Genomic DNA, 17336 nt, shown 5'->3' with positions numbered 1-17336 from the left:
CCCAAAGACACCAGGTTAATACTTGAAAAGGCTGCAGCGATACACAAAAATATCATCAATATTCTGTTTACTTGGTGACAACGTCGCTTTTAGCCTTCAATCAGAAAGCCTGACGTTGGCTAGTTAAGCATCGGGCTAACGTTTAACGCTTTCACTTGAGGGAAGTAACTCGTATTACTGCTACTGCTGTGTAATCTTGGTTCAATTCACAGCATATTCTACAAGTTACCCTGCAATAACTAACTGTTAGAATAGCGCCACCGTATTGTATCGCACTGAGTGCACTTCAATCCTTTATCCCGCGAGTTTGCTAGCTAGCAAAATAATAATACCAATTTTAAACAAATAACATGTGTAACGTACACACTCGAGAAAATTATTTACTAGTACTTACGCAAACTCCCCCGTTGTGAAAACGTACAAATCCTTCTTGTATTTTTCGTTTTCCAGCAAACACTCATTAAAACGGCCTCCAGGCACATTAGCGCACTCACCCCCGACTGATCAGGGAGGGGGTGGGGGGTCACACATTGAAACAGACTAACGTGCAGAGGTACAGCCCAGGCAGACAAATGTTGCTTTTAGACTTTGCGACTCGTTTTATTTCTCTATCTGATAAGAAAACTATTCAATCAGATAGTTCTTTGTGGTGAATGAAATACGGTTACAGTTTCAAGAAGTTTTAAGCACCAAATCCGAAATCCAAGCACTGCAATATTAAAATCCAATTCAATTTCTTGTTTGCTCCGAAATCTACGACATGACTATATACAGAAAAGCTTGACGTGGTATGCAAAAAAAATCCCGAAGACAATACAAATACAAATACATGAACAAAAAATGTTTTAACTGTCAGTTATGTCATTTTAAAATTTTCCAAAACTAACATTTTCTTTGATTGACTGATATTAAATTGATTAGGGTCAAGTTTACTGTGAACAATATTACACAAGCAAGCACGTGTGTGCGCATGCGCACATATTAGAATCCCTTCGATCGCTTCTCATATGTGCGCATGCGCACATATTAGAATCGCTTCGATCGCTTGTGACGTGGTAACTTTGCTTTGATCCTTTCTGACGTCATAACTTTGCTTTGATCCGAAAACCTATAAATAGGAGCGCTCACCTGTTACTTTATGCTTAACGGACGTTGACCTGCAGCAACTAAAACCCTTTTGAGAAGTTTTGAGAGCAATTTACGAGAGAAACCAAAACAAGTTCAGTTTTGTTTCTCACCAATTCACAGCGCAAACTTTACACCATGTCAGCCAACCCATCCTTCGGCTCAGATGAGCTTGGAATATCTAAAGGGACCATTTTGGGAGATCACCACATGGTGGAGGCTTTCCTTGGAGAAGGAAGCTTTGGTGTTGTAACCAGATGTCGCGATACAAAAAACAACAAAACTGTTGCTGTTAAAGTCAACAAGAGCGACCCTGAAATTCTGCTCCAGGCAAAACTGGAAATTTTCATCCTGGAGCAGCTACGACGCTTGGATCCAGACAGGTGCAACATCGTCGAATGGAACGGCTATTTCCTCGATGGAGAGCGCATTTGCCTGAATTTTGAACTCCTCGACCAAAGCCTGTCAGACTACATAGGGGACCGGAATAACCGAGGTCTCCCAATGAGAGAAATCAGGCCAATTTTGAATCAGCTCGCAAATGCTCTATTCCACCTGGGTTCTGTGGGAATAGTGCATGCTGACCTCAAACCTGTCAACATCATGGTTGTGAACCGCAGTGAGTCTCAAGTCAGAGTCAAACTTATAGACTTTGGCATCGCATGTAACACCTCTGCAGTGATTCCTGGTGACTGTGTGGGGACAATTGGTTATTGTGCACCTGAGATTATGCTTGGCACTCCATATGATGAAGCAATTGACATGTGGTCTCTAGGGCTGGTAGCTGTGGAGCTTGCTACAGGGGTGCCTCTCTATCCTGGGGAAGACGATTATGACGTTTTGAAATTCATAATTGAAACCCAGGGTCAGCTACCAGATCATCTCCTAGAGTCTGGCTTGTACACTGACAGCTATTTCATCGAGGATAACCACAAGGAACAGCGCTGGACATTTAAGACCCCAGAACAATTTCAATACGAGACAGATTATCGATCCAAGGAAACTCGATCGATAAAACTTAAGTGTCTCGATGACCTCGAACAACTGCTGAAAGTTAGGCAAGGACCGGAAAATGGCCAAACATTATTTGTAAGGCTAATCAAAGAAATGTTGGCCTTGGATGCAAATCAGCGCATAACACCCTCGGAGGTTCTGAAGCATCCCTTTTTCAACCCTGGCCTCTCAAGGACAACCCCCTGCACTGACATGAATAGTACAGGGGGAGAACTCCTTGTGCTCTCTCAGCAGCCTTCAAGCTGGAAAAGTCATGGATTGCAAAAATTCAGCTGCAGTTTCCAAAACTCAGTTGAATTTCCTCAAAAAGGAGACATCAACACCTCAGCCAACCCATCTGCCTCTGAAGATGATCTTCAAATAACGGAAGGGACCATTTTAGGAGATCACCACGTGGTAGAGGCTTTCCTTGGAGAAGGAGGCTTTGGTTTGGTAACCAGATGTCGCGATACAAAAAACAACAAAACCGTTGCTATTAAAGTCAACAAGAGCGACCCTGAAATTCTGCTCCAGGCAAAACTGGAAATTTTCATCCTGGAGCAGCTACGACGCTTGGATCCAGACAGGTGCAACATTGTGGAATGGAACGACTATTTCCTCGATGGACAGCGCATTTGCTTGAATTTCGAATTGCTTGACCAAAGCCTGTGGGACTACATTGGGGACCGGAATAACCGAGGTCTCCCAATGAGAGAACTCAGGCCAATTTTGCATCAGCTTGCAAATGCTCTGTTCCACCTGGGTTCTGTGGGAATAGTGCATGCTGACCTCAAACCTGGAAACATCATGGTGCTGAACCACAGTGAGTCTCCCGTCAAAGTCAAACTCATAGACTTTGGCCTCGCATGTCCTGCTTCTGCAGTGATTCCTGGTGACCGTGTGGGGACAATTGGTTATTGTGCACCTGAGGTTATGCTTGGCATTCCATACGACGAAGCAATTGACATGTGGTCTCTGGGGCTGGTAGCTGTGGAGCTTGCTACAGGGGTGCCTCTCTATCCTGGGGAAGACGATTATGATGTTTTAAAATTCATAATTGAAACCCAGGGTCAGCTACCAGATCATCTCCTAGAGTCTGGCTTGTACACTGACTGCTACTTCATCGAGGATAACTACAACAAACAGCGCTGGACATTTAAGACCCAAGAACAATTTCAATACGAGACACATTATCGATCAAAGGAAACTCGATATATAAAACTTAAGTGTCTCGATGACCTCGAAAAACTGCTGAAAGTTAGGCGAGGACCGGAAAATGGCCAAACATTATTTGTAAGGCTAATCAAAGAAATGTTGGCCTTGGATGCAAATCTGCGCATAACACCCTCGGAGGTTCTGAAGCATCCCTTTTTCCACCCTGGCCTCTCAAGGAGAACCCCCTGCACTGACATGAATAGTACAGGGGGACAAAACCTTGTGTTCTCTCAGCAGCAATCATCGTTTGGGTGGCCAGAATTCTAGGGGAGCTAGAAATTCTTGTGGAAAAAAAGCCCAAAACAATAACATCAACAAAAACAACCAATGAATGTGGTCTTAAACTTGGGCACAATTTGGCTTGAAATCCATCAACTAATCTCTCAATATTCAAAGCGGAGCAGCAGACAACTTACCATCACATCAGTCCTTCAATCAGACCTACAACAAACGTCTTCAGTCTCTCACCCCAACCGGTCGCAGCAGATGGCCGCCCCGACCTGAGCCTGGTTCTGCCGGAGGTTTCTTCCTGTAAAAAGGGAGTTTTTCCTTCCCACTGTCGCCAAAGTGCTTGCTCATAGGGGGTCATATGATTGTTGGGTTCTCTGTATGTATTATTGTAGGGTCTACCTTACAATAATACATACAGCCTTGAAGTGACTGGTGATGTGATTTGCTGCTGAATCAATTCGGAACTAATTGGAAATCTGGATATTAATTAAATAAACCTGCTTTGACCATCAATTAATTGTTGTTTGAAATTCTTTATAAATATATAAATATAGTGCCACTCTTCTACTGTTTAAATTGCAACTGTTTCAAACTGACTAATTTATTCATACACTTGAGCATAAACACACGCACAGTAAATGGCCTGTATTTGTACAGCGCTTTACTTAGTGCCCAAGGACCCCAAAGAGCTTTACACTACATTCAGTCATTCACACATTCACACACACATTCACACACTGGTAATGGCAGCTACATTGTAGCCACAGCTGCCCTGGGGCGCACTGACAGAACATTGCAGAACCTTCAGCACCTCGTATGAAAAATATTTGACTGTGTGTATGCTTTTAGCGCTGTTTGGATTTGAGAAAATCTAAAATAAATTGAAATTTGTCTTTAGAAGTTGTTTTATACATTTCAGTGCTATATTATGCATACAATAGGACATCTATTTAGATTTACATCTTCCACAGAAAAAACTGCACATTACTGAAACTTAGTATACTGGACTTTGTTGTTGTCCCACACAGGTTCAATTTCGAGTGGTAGATGGCTCAGTGCTCAGTCAACCAAGATTTTATGATAGTGGGCACAATGAGATAGATAAGCTGCTTGTAAACAGTACTTTTATGCTCTCTTTTTCCATTTGGATAAGAAAGAAAGAACCAGGAAACAAAGGCAAACAAATAATCTCTGCCTTTATCCCAGATTCACATTATAGGAACAGCTGCTCAATGACCACTGTAGTCTTTGCTTACTGCACTTTTATCTACATCTATGCAAAGTGATCCACTACACCTACTTTTACAGTTAAATCCTTTTATGAGCACTCATGCCATTTTAATCTGAGTTTCTACTCAAATACAATCAGTAAAGAAAAACACAGTCTGTGACGTTTGTTTTGAAGGAAAAGGTATTCCCTGCAAATGTTTATCTGTGTGAGACTATTCAGAAAACAGTAATTTTCAGCTACTGTATAGCTCTGTGTAAATAATCATTCTGTACATTCGATAATCTTTAATCCTACAACTGTTTACAACTTGCATAGTTCACATTTCTGTATAGCTGTATATCCCAGATTCTGTAAAGTTATTTATTTCATATTCTGTATAGTTTTTCATATTTATATCCTGTTCATATCCTGTACATAGCTTGTACTCACTACAGCCTGTACATACTTATAGTTATAGAATATTCACAATATACTTCATACCGTGTACATTATAACATACCATAATAGACCCATTTCTGTAATATACTCACATATCTATATTATTGCTAATATATATTGTAATATATCTATATCACTAAAGAACTTCTGGATGGATGCAAACTGCATTTCGTTGCCCTGTACCTGTGCATGTGCAATGACAATAAAGTTGAATTCTATTCTATTCTATTCTATTTTGTTTTATAGGTGAGACACTTGGCCTCTTTTTTCCTTGTTCTACGTTTGTCTTTTGTCCGATTACTCTGGAACACAAGATGGAAAACTGATATTCTCATGTTAAAAATATAGAAAAAGGATTTTATCACCCATAAATGTTAACTTCTCATGCCTCTTAGCACAAGCAGGAGCAGAAGCGCCCTCTGCAGTTTGTGTGTGGAAGTGCAAAAGCTTACAGCACCTGGTATTCCCAGGCGGTCTCCCATCCAAGTACTGACCAGGCCCGACCCTGCTTAGCTTCCGAGATCAGACGAGATCGGGCGTGTTCAGGGTGGTATGGCCGTAAGCGAAAGCTTTGCTATATAAAGGGCATTTTATAAGTGGCAAGTGTCTCACAGTTTGATATATATTATTGTGCCAAGCTTTATATGTTACAGCGAAAGCATGCAGCTATTCGTTGTTAACTGCAGCTTCAACACTGAGCTGCAGAAATACTTTTCTCACAGTAACATCTCCATAATAACATATGTTAGATTATTATAGAACCGTGTGTTTTGTAATTCTAACATTTTTGTCATTTGGAGACTTTAACTTCTATATAGAAGAGAAAACGTGTGCATGTGTCATCACAGCATGTTTAAAAAGGCTGTTTCTGTGCTCTTCTCTCGCTTACGGCCATACCACCCTGAACACGCCCGATCTCGTCTGATCTCGGAAGCTAAGCAGGGTCGGGCCTGGTCAGTACTTGGATGGGAGACCGCCTGGGAATACCAGGTGCTGTAAGCTTTTGCACTTACACACACAAACTGCAGAGGGCGCTACTGTTTAGTAAGAAACTTCATGACCTCTCTTCTAATTTTTTGCTTGTGTACCGTTAAGAAATTAAAACAACAATCATCTCTGCAGCTTATTGGAGACACCTTTGTGATTCTGTTGTAGAGCAGAGCAGAGGCAGACATTTGATACACCCGGGGCTTAGCCCTAAAGGGTAGTATGCATGGGATTTGGGGGGGGGGGGGGGGGGGGGTTAGAAATGACTGAAAGATTAATTGGCTCTGTTTTGAGTTCATATTCATATAGGGAAAAATATATCACATGTGCAGGACACCTTAAAGTAGTTTTTTAATTAAGCAGCAAGGCAGAACAAAGTCGGGGCTGTATCAAGACACAGGGCCTAAACCCCAATTCAACCAGACCCAGAACTGATCCGGAATTAAAACAGGACTACAACAGTTCAAAAGCAGGACTACTTAGGATTTAACCAAGACAGAACCAGAATCAGAGCTAGATGATAGTAGCACTAAAAATCATCATAGACCTGCACTACACTTATTTTTTAATTCTACCAAAGTCCACTATTTAGATTGAGAAAAGTTTAGATAATTATTCAGCCTTGTTGTGCAAACAAGCCTGCAAAACTTAATAAATATAGAATTTGAAAAATAACAAACCTAACAAGAAACACTAGGTACGAGATACATGAGGACCTATGATACGCTGATACTTTTGGTAAACAACCATTTGACTAACATGTGTGTCTCACCTGGGGCCCGTTCTTCGTACCTCGCTAAGTAGGTTAGCCGGATTAGATTGTTGACGATTTCGCGTGATCCTGGATCAGTCGGTTCCCCGAAGCTCATCCGGGACTTGCTGTCATAGCAACAGAGCCGTAAGCGTAAACCTGCTCGGGAGCAGGTTTACTTTATGTAAACAGGATTAGATCGCGGCCACGCAGGTATGTCCGCTTCATTTATACGAAAGCAACAGCGATATTTTTCCACTGTTTCACCATAAATAAATATTATCAATGTAACTAAAGATAATGCAGCACTTGATCCTTTTATTGATGTCACACAGATACATACAGGTCATTTCCTAAAAAAGGGAAATGTACTATTAACATTCTATTACATGTATGTGATTATTACAGATGTAATTCATATTTCAGAGTAGTAATTGTAAATTACTTCGTGTAATCAAGATGAGAGACCACGGCTATAAAAGCGAAGGTGGATTTGGGAAGCCTGTCGCAGCCATGTCCTGTCCGTATACGCGACCAACCCATTGCGGAAGGTGCAAGATTGATAAGGAGAGTCCTCAGAATTCAGCGTATATTGCGGGACAGACAGGATCCTTTAGCTCAGCGCGACAGTGTGCTCATTGAGAGATATCGATATTCCCGTGAGGGTATTATTTACTTAACCAACTTGTTGACGAGGGGGTGCAGGACCACCACCTGTCTTTTTTTCCTCTGCCCTTTTCTTGGTTGCTGTTATGAACAAACTAACAGAGTATTACAGGCCAGTATTACCTTGCCAAGAGACGCAAAGCAATCTAAGAGATAAATATTACCATTCTGTAGAATACTCCTGTATTCCACTTTTACTTGTTCCCATGTTCTTGTGGGTCCTGTTGTGGCTCTAATGTGAAAGGGGATATAATATAACATATTATAATATAATATAATGCCATATGATATTGGACAATATAGTGTCATATGATAGATCTACCCTACCGCCTACTGGTGTTGGCCAGAGGGGCCGATGGCGCGATATGGCAGCCTGGCTACAACCGTAGCTGCCTCCACCAGTGTGTGAATGTGGGAGTGAATGAATAGTGGTATCGTGAAGCGCTTTGGGTGCCTTGGAAAGCGCTATATAAACCCAATCCATTATTATTATTATTATTAAATTACCTACGAGTTTGATTTGTCAGCAACTTTCTGCCAGCCCTCTCTCCTTGCTTCTGCAGCCTTTGCAGTGTTCTCTTGCGTTTTAATTAAACTCTGAAACTCCTGAAATCCCTCACTCATGAGTTCTTGCTCTGCTGCCGGAAAATACCGAGCACGCCCCTTGGACATTTTCGCCGACCAATCAGCGGGTTGCCGATCAATGTTTCTACTATCGATGCGTAGCCCCTTTTACGACACCCAGTGATGTCACATTCCTGCGTCCAGCTGTAGTAATCGTCAACAGCAGGTGTGTTCGGGGAACCGGATTAGCGAGCTCACGGTTAGCGCGATGATTTGATCTTGGATGTGTCATTTGATCTTGGATGTAGTAAGCGACGTACGAAGAACGGGCCCCTGCTCTTGTTCATCTCTGTTCTGTCCTCTCTCTCTCTCTCTGTTCCTCTCTCTCCCTCTTTGTGCTGACAATCAAACCAAACACCAACATCATCAAATATACAGTTGAAACCAGATATTTACAAACTCTTCAGATAAAAACAAAAACACTTTTTTAATTGTAACATCAAATCAGACTAAATGTTTATTTTTTATGTTGATAAATATAAAAAAACATATTTGTTAACTTTAAGAGTAAAGAGAGAAACTGTCTGTATTTCTTAATTGTAAATGGCACCAAATTGTATTCAAATTGATTATGGAGGTCCACAATTCTTTTCCAGGTGTTTTGGTTGATCTCTTGATTTTCCCATGTCAAAGAAACAGGCTCTGTGTTTTGCCTTATATGCATCCACAGGTGTGCCACCAACCTATCAGAAGCTTCTTCAGCTCAGAATCGAATCGTCTGGAGTTTTCTTATTAATTAACAATAAACTTAGTGTATATGTGCTCCTAAATTTGGTGAAAGTGATAAAAAAGAGACAGCTCTCTCTCTTTAACTAATTCAAAATATATTTCAATATTTATTTATGCAAAACAAGTTTACTCTAAATTGATGTTGTACAGTAAAAAAATGTTCTTGTGTTTTCCATAAAGTGTATGTAAATATCTGGTTTCAACTGTGAATATACTGCTGTGTATTGAAATTCCTTTTGTTTTGCATAGAAATATACTGAACAACATACAAAGCATAATATATAAAATAACATCTACCAGAGTTTTTCTTTGAAAGAAGCTCCTTATGTCCATTCTTGTATATCAGTGCATAACTGAAACCGATTTATTTAGCCGTGGAGGGAAACAACTGAAAATATGAAATAAACACACATGTAAGCTAAGACTCTCTAAAGAAACAGCATTGTTGTTGTTCGGCTTTTCATTTCACCTTTTGTTGATTCACTTGAAGAGCAAGTAACATAATATGGGTCAAGTGATCAGTTTGATATCAATCTTTTGTGATACACCGTCATATTTGTACAGTACGAATGATTTGCTTTGGAACCTGGTCAAACTTCAGTTCTCTGTCTGCCTCCCTGCGTTTCTCCAACAGCGCACTCGTAGGCAGCAGCTCCCCCCGCCCCCTCGCTCAGTGCCTGAGCTGGGATCATACCAATATTAAGGGGGATTTACTCACAGTCGTAAATTCCCACAATGTGCACTATGTGCTTCGAATATTGTGAGTGTTTTTTGTGTTATACAGTTGTCAGCCAGGCATCTAACTATGAAAAAATTACAGTCCAAAAGACCCCGGGCTTCTGAAAAACAACCCGGGCTTAAGCCCAGTAAGAGTAATGATGTTGGACTATATGTCTGTTACGCAACTCAGCTCAGTCGGACCAGGATGGCCGAGTGGTGAAGGTGTTGGACTTAAAATCCAATGGACATTTGTCCATGTGGGTTCGAACCCCACTCCTGGTAGAGAAATCAACCTACTAAACTGACATCTTACAAGGTGTCAAAGGTCGGGGTGACGAGATGGGTTTTCACTGTCAGCGATAGTGCACACAACATAGCCTCATGCATATTCACCTGATAAAGGTATCGCACATAATCAAGTAGTATTTCCTTATTGTCCACATCTGTACTCATCAACCTGCAAAACGTACCACGGCCATGTATTAATTCTCTCCAACAACTGTGTCTCAATATCCTCTGCTATTTCCTCGATGCAACGAGTGACGGTGCTAGCCAACAGAGGCACCTGTGCTATCGTTTCAGCCGCCATCTCTCCGAAAAGTTCACAGCAAATGTCTTTAGTGGCAGGGAGGATCGATTCTTCACCAATAGTGAATGACTTTTTAGCCTTAGCAATATGGTTAGCCACCAAGTATGATGCTCTCAGTGCACTTGTATTTGTTGTTGTGGAGGCCCTCAGTAATGGCTTCTGTCCCTGTTGTTCCCGCTTTTTTCTTTTAAACTAGTCCAAAGGCTTGTTTTTTAATGTCGGGTGCTTGGTCTCCAAGTGACGAAGCAGTTTTGAAGGCTTCATTGCCTCATTGGAGAGCTGGTCTCCGCATATATTATGCAGAGCGAGCTTGGTGCATGGGAATCACTTGTCGCAATATATCCATATTTCAAGTAGGTCTTTTGGTATTGTCTGTTAAATGCAGCTTTCTTTTTCTTAGTAGACTCTTCTTCTGTCTCCTCACTGGGCCTTTTTTCCTTTGCAAAGAAACCCTCCAAAGACATCTGTTTTTTTACTAATTTTGCTAGTTTGTGGGTTTAATATTAACTAATGTATCTTGACATGCGTCAAGAGTCAGTCATAGACTGAAGTAACTGAGAGAATTCAGTCTTTTTCCAAATAAAACACTGTTCAGAGTCGGATAATAAATAAAACGGAAATAATGTAAGTTATTTATTTTTTCTGTGCGGTACGAGCTTCAACTCTCTTGACCCGGTACCAAACGACTCAAGGCCTGGTACCGGTCCGTGGCCCGGGGGTTGGGGACCGCTGCTATAGACTACAGTGTACGCTCTACACCTACTTACTGGTTTTTGTTGCACCAGTCTGCATCTCCCAATTACTTTGTGTGTTTCGCTTACAGCTCCGCACCACCCAGGCGGCAAAAAATGTGCATGTTCTTTGTGATCTCGTAACCAATGCCCTCTGCCGTCAAAGTCGAGAATTAGTTAATGGGCATCATGTGACTAGTGGAAGCCAGATCCTTTTATTTAGCAAAATTGGGGTTAATAGTTAAATGTTATTGTTGAGGGGCACAGACAGCACATGTACACAGATTAAAAAATAGTAATGCCTCAAGAACAGGGCTCTTGGGACGTCCAAGAGGAAAGGGACAAATGCTCAAGCCCCCTCCGTTATGGCAACGACGTTTACACTTTTGTCTTTTAGACATTTAGAAAAGTCTTAGAAATGAATCGCATGCCAAAATGAAAACAAAAAAATTGGATGACATTAAAAACAAAAGAAACAAGAGACAGGGCGCTGAATAAGAACTTGTCAGCTTGTGAGTCTTGTAACTGGTGATGCTCCAAATGTTAAAAAATAAATATATAAAAACCAACAAACACCAAAAAGTGACTTTTATTATATGCTTATTCTGTGATCAGATAAAAAAATTTTTATTAGAAGCAAGCTGGATCTAAGAGATTATTTCTACACAGCATCCTACAGTCAGTACAATTAATATGTCGGTATTGGTGGGATGAATATAAAATTCCCTCATCAGAAGGAAATAATAGTTTTATGTTATTTCATGTAACGTGTGAAGAAATAGAGGTTGATCACATGTTAAAAAATGTATATACTTATTGCTAAGACAGACTCAAATAAAAACGTATAATGAAGAAGACGTTTCCAGCGACGTTTAGTTAGAGCTGATGATAAATGTTGCTCTTTTGTTATCTCAGAAATGTAAATTTGTGGGTACAGAAGTAGAGCGCATGGGGATTTTTCCTATAGTTGCATTATTGGATTCAAAGGTCATTTCATCACCATAATAGTGCACAGGTAACTTTCCTTCACATTTGACCACAACTATTCTGTTAGTGAGAAGTGTGCCTTTATACTGACACTTGGGTTTCCTGGCTCCATTGTTCTTTAGGTCACATCTAACAATGCGAAACTTTGCTACACTCTTTGTCGTGCCATTCGTCTGATCATATCTTCCTTGACCGTTACAAATGGCTTTGACCTGTTTGTAATCACTGAGGATGAATGTGTTAACATCCTTACATTTGTTTCGATCAGCATATATTTTCTTTTTTTTCATTTCTGTATCACATTTTTTCACGCTCATCTTGGCATCTACATGCTGTCGTCTAAACTTTTCATAATTTGTTTCATTCAGTCGCTTCTCAATTCGGTTGGGTTGAAGATTGGCTGGTTTTGAGAGTCCAGTAACAAAGGGCAGCACAAGCAGCAAACAGGTAAACATGATCCTCATTGTTTCCTGGAGAGAGAAAAACAGGAACATTTTCCAGATCAAGAATTTAATGCAACAAAAGCGTCATCACTGTAGTGGCAGAAGTAAGTATTTGATCCCCTGCTGAATTTGTAAATTTGTTCCCTTATGAAGAAATAAACAGTTTCTAACTTTTGTGGATGTTTTATTTTACTGGAGAGAGACATGAACACCAACAGAAAAAAAACACAGTACATGATTTCTTTTCACTGATTTGCATATAATTGAGTGAAGTAAGTTTTTGATCCTCGACAACCCAACAAGAGTTCTGGTTCCCACAGACTGGATTACAGTCAATCAATCAGTCCATTACAGATACTCCCAATCTCAGTTTATTATGTGTATAAAGCACACCTGTCCACAGTACCAAATTCTTCCATTCCAACTCCATCTCCACCACCATGGGCAAGATTGAAGAAGTGTAAAAGGATTAGTTACTGAGGTCTACTCGGGCAAGGGACCTCAGGGACAAGAAAAGTCATGGTCAAGACCAAAGACCTCTTATCTTGCTCCATGTAATATCTTGGCTCATGGGGTGAGGATAATCATGAGAAAGGTGTTGGATCAGCCCAAAACTACAGGCCAGTCTTAAGTTTGCCAGTAAACATCTAAATGATTGAGAGAAGGTTTGGGGGGAAATGCTGTGGTCATTTGAAATCAAAAACTCTGTGGCATGAACTGAGCCCACTGTGTTTGGAGGAAGAGAAATGCTGAGTGTAACCCACAGAACACCATCCCCACTGTCAAGCACAGAAGTGGAAACATTATACTGTGGGGCGCCTCGCCACATTGAGGCGGCCAGTAGATGGAGCCATGTACTGCAAAATCTTGGACAAGAACCACTTTCTCTCAGGCAGAAGACTGAAGATGTGTCATCGATGGGTCTTCCAGCATGACAATGGCCTAAAACATACCACTGATGCATACTTTAGGTGTGGCTAAAGAAGAAGCACAAGGACATGGAGTGGGGCTAAGGCAGTCTCCAAACCTCAGTCCTGAAGAAAATCTGTGGAGGGAGCTGAAGCTTAAAGTTACCAAACAGCAGGAAAGAAATCTAAAGAATTTAGAGAGTTTGTGGAAGGAGGAGTGGAAAAAAATCCCTCCTGAGATGTGAGCAAACCCAGTGACCAACTACAAGAAACATATTACCGCAGTGCTAGGCAATAAAGGTTTCTCCACCAAGTACTAAGTTGTGTTTGAGATCAAATACTTACTTCACTCAGTGACATATAAATCAATTCATTTATTTTAGCAAATATATTTTTTATTCAATTTTGGTTGATATTCTGTCTCATTACATCAAAATGAAAATACTTAAAAAAATTAGAGACTGATTATTTAATATAAGTGAACAAACTTACAAACTCAGCAGGGGATCAAATGATTATTTCCCCCCAGATAATAGCTTCTTTTTATGACCATGTTTTTTCTTTTTTGTCTTTTTGAAAAGCTGCTGGCCAACAAAGTTTTATTCATAGATGTTTTTTGCATTAGATAAATTTGCAAACTGAACTCCACGCTTCCAGAACCTCTCAGTTTCTTTGGCAGAGTTTACTTTTCATTTTTAATGGCTTGTTGTTTTTTTTATTGACTTATATAGAAACCCACACAAGTTTAACTTTAAAAACAACTTATGTAACAAAAAAATGAACCAACTTAATGGATCAACATAAATAAAAGGATAATTTCAGTGTTTTTCATCTATTCTTTATGGAGTTTTTCCAAAACATTTTCAAACGTTCAGATCTGTCTTTTATTTTCTTGTTTTAACATTATACATGGTGAACTAAAAACCCTGGAACATGGTTTGAAACATTGAAGGCAGCATGTTTCGCTTTTTGGCAGCTTTTATTTTGAAACTGCAACACTAAGCAGTACTTCTCCACACCTGTGGTGCACGCGCTGCGCAGACCCCGTCGGGCATGCGCGGCAGAGGAGGGGGCTGACTTGAGCAGAAAGCGCGGAGAGACAAGTCGAAAGGAAAAGACAGACGATCTCTGATAAAGCAAAGCAGACAGAAAGAATTTACCTGAGCTCTCTGCTGGACAGGTAATTACCGCAGTTTGGTTTAATATTTTGTTTTAAACAGTGTAACTACGAAGCGAACACAAATACAGGTGATATATTTTCATACAGTTATGTTCCAGTCGGGTTAATGTTTGTGTGTCCTCACCGTAAAGACTGCAGGTTATTGGAAAGTGCCTGAAAATATGTCTGCAAAGCACCCCTCAGTTGAAATATTAATTTTGGCTCGCTATCTACTCTAGAAAATAATTTGCGCGTCTACGTCGCCATTTACGGTTCAATGTGTGGCCGTAAGCAAGGAATTCCTGGTGCTTGAGGGTCATCTAGTAAACGCCAACCATCATTTAAAAATAACCAAAAACAGCTGTCGTTACTTTAATGTAGTCTTTTAAATCATTAAATGATAAAATAAAGAAAATCAAAATCAATATAACAGCTTCAAAAAATTCAACATCTAAACCAGTCATTTTTTTCTTCAGTAAATATTTTGAAACTTATCAGAGGCACTGGAGGACATGTTGAACAATAATATTGTGTACGTTTTTTAGAGTATTACTGGATATTTTTAAAACAGGCAATTTTAATCATTTACTTACATATGGTAGATATGGTAAACAAGTGAAAATGAACAACAAATTAAGTAATTTAAATAAATTTGATGATTTGTTAACTCTCAGTTGATGAGTTCATGAGGTGTATCTAAAGGCAACTTCTCTACTTGCATCCACACATTGAACCTTACAGAGGGAAACGGTCATTGCACTCAGTCATGACAACATTCTTGTTAAATGTAATTATTATATTAGAAAGTTATGAAACTTTTAAGCAAACTTTTCCAAATGAGGACACTTACCGTATTTTTTGCTTTACTGATCAGTGGTTGGTTGATTAACCTGCAGGAGTTCAGGCACGAGTCAGTCGTCTGGAACAGCAGGTGGTGAAGATGTCTTCAGTAAATGAAATGCTCTAAAGGGGAATTAAAATTGAACATTATTTGAACATAAATAAAAAAAGATAGGCCTCTGCCTGTGCATGCACATTTCTTATTCACGATATTCATGGTCACAGAACCCAGATGATGCATGTTTTAAAGCCCATATCTGGTTAGTGAATGTGAGTATAAGTGTGGCAGGAGATCGAGTTATTCAAAATAAGCCTGTTGTCTATAAAAGATTTTAAATATACAAATAAAAAGTTCTTACCAAACGAGGAGTCAAGATGAGCAGAGACCAGGTCTAGTGCAGCTCAGCTGTTAGTAAATTCTACCTGAGCAGGTTGGAGCTCATTTGTGTCACAGACAAGTAAAACTTTGGGGGCTTCAGCTTTTAAACATTTCAGCAGCCCCACCTTAAATTAACTAGCATCAGTGTCTACATCACCAGCCCACCAGTTAGCACTGCTCTGTTTGTGGTTCAGAACATGCTGCAAACATGATGTGAGGACCAGTGACAACAGGTGCAGATGCAGGTTGTCTTTCATAGCTCGCGTTACAACAATTGCAGCTATTTTTTTTTTCAATTCAATAAACCACATGTTTTAAAAATAAGTAAATAAAAAAATATTGACATTTGTGAAAAAAGTGCAGAAACTGCCTTTTGGCTTAGTTTTTGTTAAGGCAAGGCAAGTTTATTTGTATAGCACAATTCAACAACAAGGTGATTCAAAGTGCTTTACAGAGACATTAGAAACAAGAACAAATAAAAAGCATGATTTAAAATTGATTAAAACAAGCAAATAAACTAACTAACTAATTAACAAACAAACAAAACAGTATATAAAATCAAAACAGATAAAATCAGAACAGTAGATAAAATCAGTAGTTAAATGTAAGTTTTGAAATTTAAGCTTAAAGTGTGGATTTGGTGCTTTATTCAAATGCAGCTGAGAACAGGTGAGTCTTCAACCTGGATTTAAATAAACTGAGTGTTTCAGCTGATCTGAGGCTTTCTGGGAGTTTGTTCCAGATATAAGGAGCATAAAAGCTGAATGCAGCTTCTCCGTGTCTGGTTCTGACTCTGGGAACTGATAAAAGACCGGATCCAGATGACCTGAGGGATCTGGATGGTTCATACTGGGTCAGGAGGTCACTGATGTATTTTGGTCCTAAACCATTCAGAGCTTTATAGGCCAGCATCAGAACTTTAAAGTCTATCCTCTGACGGACAGGCAGCCAGTGTAAGGACCTCAGAGCTGGACTGATGTGGTCCACTTTTTTGGTCTTAGTGAGGACTCGAGCAGCAGAGTTCTGAATGAGCTGTAGTTGTCTGACTGATTTTTTTAGGTAGACCTGTAAAGATGCTGTTACAGTAATCAAGCCTACTAAAGATGAATGCATGGACTAGTTTTTCCAGGTCCTGTTGAGACATCAGATCTTTTATCCTTGATATATTCTTGAGGTGATAGTAAGCTGACTTTGTTATTGTCTTAATGTGTTTTTCTAAGTTTAGGTCTGCATCCATCACTACACCCAAATTTCTCGCCTGGTTTGTGGTTTTTAGATGTATAGATTGAAGTTCTCTGGTGACCTGTAATCGTTTTTCTTTGGCGCCAAAGACTATTACCTCAGTTTTGTTTTTGTTTAGCTGGAGAAAATTGTGGCACAACCAGTCATTGATTTCCTCAATGCATTTACCAAGAGCCTGTACAGGGCCTCGGTCTCCTGGTGACATTGTGATATATATTTGTGTGTCATCTGCATAGCTGGGATAGTTTATTTTGTTGTTCTTTATAATCTGTGCCAGTGGGAGCATGTAGATGTTAAACAGAAGGGGTCCCAAGATGGAACCTTGGGGAACTCCACATGTGATACTTG

The 17336-nt window shown here is 39.9% G+C and overlaps 2 long non-coding RNA genes and 3 other non-coding genes across 6 annotated transcripts in view; 3 read left to right on the top strand and 2 right to left on the bottom strand.

The window, feature by feature from the left end:
• Nucleotides 1-5678: 5678 nt before the first annotated feature.
• On the bottom strand, nt 5679-5797 carry LOC146547935 (5S ribosomal RNA). Its single transcript, XR_014890983.1, has one exon. It is a non-coding gene; the product is annotated as a 5S ribosomal RNA (ribosomal RNA).
• Nucleotides 5798-6116: 319 nt separating this feature from the next.
• LOC146547934 (5S ribosomal RNA) lies at nt 6117-6235 on the top strand. Its single transcript, XR_014890982.1, has one exon. It is a non-coding gene; the product is annotated as a 5S ribosomal RNA (ribosomal RNA).
• Nucleotides 6236-9909: 3674 nt separating this feature from the next.
• trnal-uaa (transfer RNA leucine (anticodon UAA)) lies at nt 9910-9992 on the top strand. The gene has a single exon. It is a non-coding gene; the product is annotated as a tRNA-Leu (tRNA).
• A 1611-nt stretch (nt 9993-11603) lies between these two features.
• Nucleotides 11604-15915, bottom strand: LOC146547932 (uncharacterized). Of its 2 annotated transcripts, XR_014890679.1 has the most exons (3): nt 15727-15915; nt 15378-15490; nt 11604-12487 (listed from the first exon to the last, which is right to left on the bottom strand). It is a non-coding gene; the product is annotated as an uncharacterized LOC146547932 (long non-coding RNA). The 2 variants fall into 2 exon arrangements; XR_014890678.1 differs by having other exon boundaries at nt 15378-15915.
• The window catches only part of LOC146547931 (uncharacterized), a 5606-nt gene continuing 2699 nt past the window's right edge, over nt 14430-17336 (top strand). Inside the window, exon 1 of the long non-coding RNA XR_014890676.1 lies at nt 14430-14548. This is a non-coding gene — a long non-coding RNA (uncharacterized LOC146547931). The remainder of the gene's footprint in view (nt 14549-17336) is intronic.

This window comes from Mchenga conophoros, linkage group LG23 (genome assembly GCF_057382185.1).
Source record: "Mchenga conophoros isolate Kocher_MC1m ecotype Shallow Benthic linkage group LG23, M_conophoros_male_GT1.1, whole genome shotgun sequence".
Taxonomy (NCBI): domain Eukaryota; kingdom Metazoa; phylum Chordata; class Actinopteri; order Cichliformes; family Cichlidae; genus Mchenga; species Mchenga conophoros.
This window is presented reverse-complemented; position numbering and strand designations above follow the sequence as displayed.